Source organism: Berghia stephanieae, chromosome 14, assembly GCF_034508935.2.
Source record: "Berghia stephanieae isolate SIO BIC M18660-M18661 chromosome 14, UCSD_Bste_1.3, whole genome shotgun sequence".
In the NCBI taxonomy this organism is placed as follows: Eukaryota; Metazoa; Mollusca; class Gastropoda; order Nudibranchia; family Aeolidiidae; genus Berghia; species Berghia stephanieae.
The window spans coordinates 20,615,168-20,623,213 of record NC_088373.1 but is presented as its reverse complement, the minus strand read 5'-3'; the positions used below and the strand labels follow the sequence as shown (position 1 = coordinate 20,623,213).

Here is an 8,046-nt window from a genome sequence, read left to right as displayed (position 1 = left end):
AAGAAGAAGAAGAAAGAAGAAGAAGAAGAAGAGAAGAAGAAGAAGAAGAAGAAAAGAAGAAGAAGAAGAAGAAGAAGAAGAGAAGAAGAAGAAGAAGAAGAAGAAGAAGAAGAAAGGAAGAGAAAGAAGAAGAAGAAGAAGAAGAAGAAGGAAGAAGAAGAAGAAGAAGAAAGAAGAAGAAGAAGAAGAAGAAGAAGAAGAAGAAGAAGAAGAAGAAGAAGAAAGAAGAAGAAGAGAAGAAGAAGAAGAAGAAGAAAGAAAGAAGAAGAAGAAGAAGAAGAAGAAGAAGAAGAAGAAGAAGAAGAAGAAGAAGAAAGAAGAAGAAGAAGAAGAAGAAAGAAGAAGAAAGAAGAAGAAGAAGAAAGAAGAGAAGAGAAGAAAGAAGAAGAAGAAGAAGAAGAAGAAGAAGAAGAAGAAGAAGAAGAAAGAAGAAGAAGAAGAAGAAGAAGAAGAAGAAGAAGAAGAAAGAAGAAGAAGAAGAAGAAGAAGAAGAAGAAGAGAAGAAAGAAGAAAAGAAGAAGAGAAGAAGAAAGAAGAAAGAAGAAGAAGAAGAAAGAAGAAGAAGAAGAAGAAAGAAGAAGAAGAAGAAGAAGAAGAAGAAGAAGAAGAAGAAGAAGAAGAAGAAGAAGAAGAAGAAGAAGAAGAAGAAGAAGAAGAAGAACTTGAACTTTTATATAGCGCCATATTTTTGGGGGGAAAAAAATCAGAGAGAAGAAAAAAACTAGAAACAAACATATCATTTAAACAATCAGCGCCTGCTTCGAATGATCGGTTATCAGGACGTCTGGGGTTCGAATCCCAGTCAAGGCAGGGTGGGGTCTTGGGGGTGGTTTTGTTTAGTTGATCGTTTTTCTTTCTTTTAATTTGTTTGTTTATTTGTTTGTTTTACAAAGAGGGTCCCTGGCCAACAGCAACATTTAACATTTAGGACGGGACATGACGCCTGTTAGGTGATATTACCCATTTTTTTTCGGACAGAGACAACGCTGTTAACGTTTGTTTGTTTTAATTGTATTTTTTTCAGCTTTTCCTGGCACTGTTTCATGCACCCTTTTTCAGATCTTTTCTTTGGTGAAAACTACAAGATACGAGATCAGGTCGGTTTGGGTCAAATCGAACTCTGAATGTATTTATTATTCTCTATCACGCCGTAGTCATCGTCAACTTATAGATAGAATGCGCTTGTCCAAGGAGTTCACAACATTGCCATCAGGAAGTATAACGGACCAACACACAAACTCTGTGTAACCATGAACTTTTATAGTCTGGTTAATACAGTTTAGTGAGAACAACTCACAAACGCGGATGGCAAAAACAATAACAAAGGCCTGAGTGACGTCATCTGCATACTATCTATAGATAGTATGTGCTTGGCTAAGAAGCTCATAACATTGCCATCCGGAAGTATAACGGACCAACACACAAAACTGTGTGTATCCATGAACGTTTATAGTCCGGTTAATACAGTTTAATGAGAATTATTCAAAAGCTCGGATGGCAAAAAAAAAAAAACAATAACAAAGACCTGAGTGACGTCAACTTCACTCTATCTATAGCCTGACACTGACCAAAATATGACGTCAAAAGACAAGTCTTTGCCCACAAAAGAAAACAACTCACTGGACGGCGCAAAAATATAAAAGAATGACATCAAACTATAAGTCCCAGATGGTTCCAGCGTAGCCATCTTTGACTTACAGCCCAACACGGGAACCCTCTAGGACTTATAGTTTGACGTCATTTTTTAGGTTCGTGCACCGTCTAGTGAGTTGTCGTTAGTAGTACTCAAGGAAACAAGTGGTCCCATTGGTTGAACTATTGAATACAACTCACGATTTTGACGTCATTTTTTGGTCAGTGTTAGGCTATAAGTTAACGATGGCTACGACCTGACACTGACCAAAATATGACGTCAAAAGACAAGTCTTTGGCCACGAAAGAAAACAAGTTCTGAGTTGTATTCAGTAGGTAAACCAATGGAATCACTTTTTTTTTCCTTGAGCACTAATAGCGACAACTCACTAGACGGCGCAAAAACATTTTAAAATGACGTCAAACTATACGTCCCAAAGGGTTCTAGTGTAGCCATCGTTAACTTAGCCCGACACTAGAACCCTCTAGGACTTATAGTTTGACGTATTTTTTAGGTTTGTGTAGCGTCTAGTGAGTTGTTGTTAGTAGAGCTCATGGAAACAAGTTATTTCATTGGTTGAACTATTGAATACAACTCACGATTTGTTTTCTTTCATGGCCAAAGACTTGTCTTTTGACGTCATTTTTGTCAGTTAAGATAACGATGGCGACGCGACGGTTCTAATGTCAGGCTATAGATGGTATGCGCTTGGCTAAGACGCTCACAACATTGCCATCCGGAAATATGACGGACCAACATACAAAACTGTGTGTAACCTTGAACGTTTATAGTCAGGTTAATACAGGTTAGTGATAATTACTCATAAACGCGGATGGCAAAAAAAACAACAAAAAAACAATAACAAAGGCCTGAGTGACGTCAACTTCGAACTATCTATAGATAGAATGCGCTTGGCCAAGGAGTTCACAACATTGCCATCCGGAAGTATAACGGACCAACGCACAAACTCTGTGTAACCATGAACTGTTATAGTCTGGTTAATACAGTTTAGTGAGAACAACTCACAAACGCGGATGGCAAAAACAATAACAAAGGCCTGGGTGACGTCAACTTCGAACTATCTATAAGTTAACGATGGCTACAATCACACTGACCTCATTATGTCCTTGGTATGTGTCGTTATATCTCTGATCGGGTCGTTGCTATTTATAGAGCATAGATGACGTAGGATGTTATCGGACGATTCCATTTTGATTCGGGGTAGGTAAGGTTTCCTTCATTCTGCAAATTATTATGACACCCATGAAATCTGGTAAGTACAGGGAAGAATGGACTGATTAAAATTTACTTAGAATTGATAAATAAATTCATAATAGCATTTTTAAATGAGCTTTTATATAGCGCAATATCCACTAAATGTGCTCAAAGCGCTTTACAAGGGGTCCCCGGCCAACAGCAACATTTAACATTTAGAACAGGACATGACGCCTGTTCGGCGATGTTACAATTTTTTTTGGATAGAGACAACGCTGTTAACGGCCAAGTACTCTTTTTACACATGAGTACGATGAGAGAATGTGAGTAAAGAGCCTTCTCCAAGGACTTAATTATGCGCCGAGCGAGGCTCGAACCCAGGACCTTCTGATCCGAAAGCGAGTGTCATACAACTTGACCACATAGCATTAAGTATTCTCGTGGTTTTGCCATTCTCAAGACGCTTCAAAAGCCTTCATCTATGCCTCTGCGCTATCAGACATGTTGTTTTTGTTGTTTTTAAACGTTTTACGGCGCCAAACCTGGGACTTCCACTCGTATTCAGATCGGAAGGTCAAGGGTTCGAGCCGTGCTTACCATAAATTAACTGGTAGATTTTTGACCAATCCAAAAATGGAGTTTGTGATATAACTTCACACTTGCTCGGACAAGGGAAGTGACGTTACGACTGTTGAAGCGTATTGCCATCTCTCTCTCTCTCTCTCTCTCTCTCTCTCTCTCTCTCTCTCTCTCTCTCTCTCTCTCTCTCTCTCTCTCTCTGGCCATTGTTATTGTTTTTATGCCGCCAAATGGGTGACTAGTTATCACACGATTTTCTCGATCATATTATAATAAACGTTTAAGTTTACACAGTTTTCTGTACTGGTTCTATAGATAGAATGCGCTTGGCCAAGGAGTTCACAACATTGCCATCCGGAAGTATAACGGACCAACACACAAACTCTGTGTAACCATGAACTTTTATAGTCTGGTTAATACAGTTTAGTGAGAACAACTCACAAACGCGGATGGCAAAAACAATAACAAAGGCCTGAGTGACGTCATCTGCATACTATCTATTGATAAAGTAGTAGAAGTGTTGATATTTTACTTAGATACATAACACCGATAGTAAAACCTGTGTCGCTTGTATCTTTTACAAATCACTGCCATTGTTTACATTATGATGACTGTCCGAAAGGCGTGGTTATCTAATTGTCTATTGAATTGGATTCAATAGTCTGACGTCACGTCCGCCCAGCAACCAGCAGCTTAGTTCTAAACAAAGAAAATCGGTACTTTTTATTCTTCATGCTGGCTAGAACTTTTTCACATGTCATGTGATCAGAATTTATAAAAGTCAAAACATGATCAGATTTATGATGTTTTTTCTCCTCTGGATATCACTTTTATGCTCTTCAGAGAAAGTATTTCATTAGGGCGTCCGCCATTGTTCCGATAGTTCAGAACCAATTACTATGTTACTATGTGTCATTACGAGGGAAGTGACGTCAGGACTGTTGAAACCTATTGTTAGTGTGTAAAAACCATTGATATAAAACACATTACTGACACGGTGAGTCAGAATTGCCCATTCTTTACTTACCAGTCTTGTTATTCTTTCTTTCTTTCTTTCCGTCTTCTCTTTTTCTCTTTCTTCTTTGTTTTATTTTAGTTTGTTTCGGAATTATTTTTTCTTATCAATTGTGTAGTGATACAGTCATGTGACCAAATGTAAAATTATAATATTTCAAAACTGTCCGATGCTTGTTTTCAAATGATGTTACATTTTTTTTCTTTCCACTTCTCACCAATTATTTCTTTTCCTGCGTCAATAGCGAAGATGTTTTAAAATGAAAAAATTGTTGCTACTTTTATTTATTTTAATGTCATTTGTACGAATTATGCGGCATATTATGAAATGTCTATAATTTTTTTTTAAAAAAACAAGAAAGAAAAACTGTGCTGATTCATGAAATCACATCTTCATAAATTTGTTTCATTCATTAAAAGTTACTAAATCGTATTGCCTCTGTTACTTTATTTTGTACTTTGTTCCTTGCAAATATTGTTGGTACTTCTACATATAAATCAAACAGCACGCTATGCAGCACAATGTTTTTAAAAAGTATTAACTATCGACAACGATGAAACAATCTGTTTGCCTTTTTGAAGTTCCGATGATGTTTTATCCAACATGCGAATACAGATAATGTATTGTTTACGTTTTCCTTCAAATGACCCGGAAATTACTTCCGTTCAATTGAGTGTGTTTGTAGAACGAATGTGTCATTTAATGATAGGGAAAATAATTTGAAATGGGAGGTTAAGACAAAGAAAAATTAAACAATAAAAATAACAGCGACAAAAATAATAATGATAATAATAATAATAATAATAATAATAATAATAATAATAATAATAATAATAAATAATAATAATAATAATAATAATAATAATAATAATAATAACAATAACAATAATAATTTAATAATAATAATAATAATAATAATATAATAATAATAATAATAATAATAATAATAATAATAATAATAATAATAATAATAATATAATAATAATAATAATAATAATAATAATAGTAATAATAGTAATAATAATAATAATAATAATAATAATAATAATAATAATAATAATAATAATAATAATAATAATAATAATAATAATAATAATAATAATATAATAATAATAATATATAATAATAATAATAATAATAATAATAATAATAATAATAATAATAATAATAATAATAATAATAATAATAATAATAATAATAATAATTGTCTCCAAGTTTCCCCGATTTATGGTGTAAGGGAGATAATCACGTAAATACTTTCCATGTAAATCTACCTACATGGATTAACTCCCTCTAACTAAATGACTATTCACTGCTGCTGAACTTCTCATGACTTGGTGTGGTGAACACTTGTCTAAGGAGTACTGTTATATTTTACACATACTTTTAGTTCTGATCATCGAACGCAATAAATATGGGCTTGAATTAACATTGTTGTAGTGTGCAATATTTTTTTGCTTTGGTTTGGGGTCTCTCATGGTGGGCGGAGAGGTCGCATGCTGTTTGGGTGGGGTTCCTGACCTCTCATGATGGACGGACAGGTCGCATGCTGTTTGGGTGGGGTTCCTGACCTCTCATGATGGACGGACAGGTCGCATGCTGTTTGGGTGGGGTTCCTGACCTCTCATGATGGACGGACAGGTCGCATGCTGTTTGGGTGGGGTTCCTGACCTCTCATGATGGGCAGAGAGGTCGCATGCTGTTTGGGTGGGGTTCCTGACCTCTCATGATGGGCGAGAGGTCACTTGCTGTGTCTATCCTCATATTTATTTTCCATTTTCGTCACCACTTCTTATATCTGTCCACAAAGTCTTGAGAAGTTCAGCTGGCAGTTAATAGTAATAGTAGTCATAAAACAATGGGAGTTAATCCATGTATGTAGTTTTACTTTGAAAGTATTTACTTGATTATCTCCCATACACCATAAACCCGGAAAAAGTGGAGATTATTATTATTATTATTATTATTATTATTATTATTATTATTATTATTATTATTATTATTATTATTATTATTATTATTATTATTATTATTATTATTATGTTCTGGATCGAGATTGCTGCTCACAAATTTGATGGCTAAAAATAGCACATCAACATATTTTTGAAATATCCTTTTTTTTTTAAATTTTGATTATAACTTATAGATAGTTCGAAGATGACGTCACTCGGGTCTTTGTTATTGTTTTTTGCCATCCGCGTTTATGAGTAATGCTCACTGAACTGTATTAACCTGACTATAAACGTTCATGGATACACAGTTTTGTGTGTTGGTCCGTTATACTTCCGGATGGCAATGTTATGAGCTTCTTAGCCAAGCGCATACTATCTATAGCCAATTTTTTTTTTTTTTTTTTAAAAAGAAGAAAACCCTATTTCAAGAATTTTGTTTTTTTCAACTCTCGATCAAACATGTGGTACTGGCTGGTCAACGTTGTGTTGCCTTATCATTTAACTCTTAACAATACAAAAGCCAAGCATTGTTAAGAGTGATCAGTAACTGGATGGGTGACGATGATGGCCCAAACTCTGGCAAAGGCGATATTATGTCCTTGAGTTTTTTTTATGTTTTTAAGGGTTTTACAGCGGTTGCAACACATTTAGGTTATATCAACGCTAGTAAAAAGGAAGAAAATGGGACAGTAAAAAGTTCTAGAATTACAATTAAAGCATCCAAGAAAAAGTAAGACAAAGGGGAACTGGGAACAAATAGGGATCAGATGTAGATTCCAAGAGCATACCATCAATGTTCTTAGTTTTAGATCACCAATAAGTCTCATCCGGACACAAGCACGGCCCCCACTAAGAGGAATACACTCAAATGCTTACACTATAAATTAGAACAAATATAATAATACATAACAGATGATTTACAAGGAAAAAAAATGTCATCTCCCAAAACAATAACTATGCTTTCGACTGTTTCCCTCCCAGCCAGGACCCCGACCAGGGCCAGGACAAAGACAGAATGCAAGTTGGAAAACAGATATAGGGGGATAGAAGACACAATACGTACCTCCCTGTCCACTATGGGAGGTAGGAACCCCACCCAGCTGTCCTTGTGTAAATCACACATTACAAATTATGACAGCATTCGATTCCAGTCTGAATAAGTAGAGGACGAAAGGCAGTGTCTGATATAATACGGCTATGGGGAGGCCTTCCGAAAGCTCCTACATCCCCAGTCTTCTTGTTCGAGTAGGGGGTTTGGGAGGGGGAGACTTTTTTTTTTTAAGTTTCCCCCCTCCCAAACCCCCTTCCAGAACATTATTTTAAAAAAAACAAGAATACTTGGGATGTAGGAGCTTTCGGAAGGCCTCCCCCGGCTATGTGGTCTAGTGGTATGACACTCGCTTTCGGGTTGGAAGGTCCTGGGTTTGAGCCTCGCTTGGCGCAAAGTACCTGCCCGTTAACAGCGTTGTCTCTGTCCGAAAAAAAATGTAATATCGCCTAACAGGCTTCATGTCTCATCCTACTTGTTAAGTGTTGCTGTTGGTCATGGACCCCTTGTAAAGTGCTTTGAGCACGTTTAGTGGATATTGCGCTATATAAAAGCTTTTTTTTTAATTTTTGTTATCTGTATAACAAAATTGTAGTATAGATAG

The 8,046-nt window shown here is 35.9% G+C and overlaps 1 protein-coding gene across 1 annotated transcript in view; it reads right to left on the bottom strand.

Annotated features, from left to right (window-relative positions):
• Window positions 1–5,034, bottom strand: part of LOC144960009 (monocarboxylate transporter 12-like) — a 56,942-nt gene extending 51,908 nt beyond the window's left edge. The window contains exons 1-2 of the mRNA XM_078892944.1: window positions 4,455–5,034; window positions 2,749–2,903 (exon numbers count right to left, since the gene is read on the bottom strand). The gene's annotated coding sequence lies outside the window, so the exon portion shown is untranslated. The remainder of the gene's footprint in view (window positions 1–2,748; window positions 2,904–4,454) is intronic.
• Between the last annotated feature and the right edge of the window lie 3,012 nt (window positions 5,035–8,046).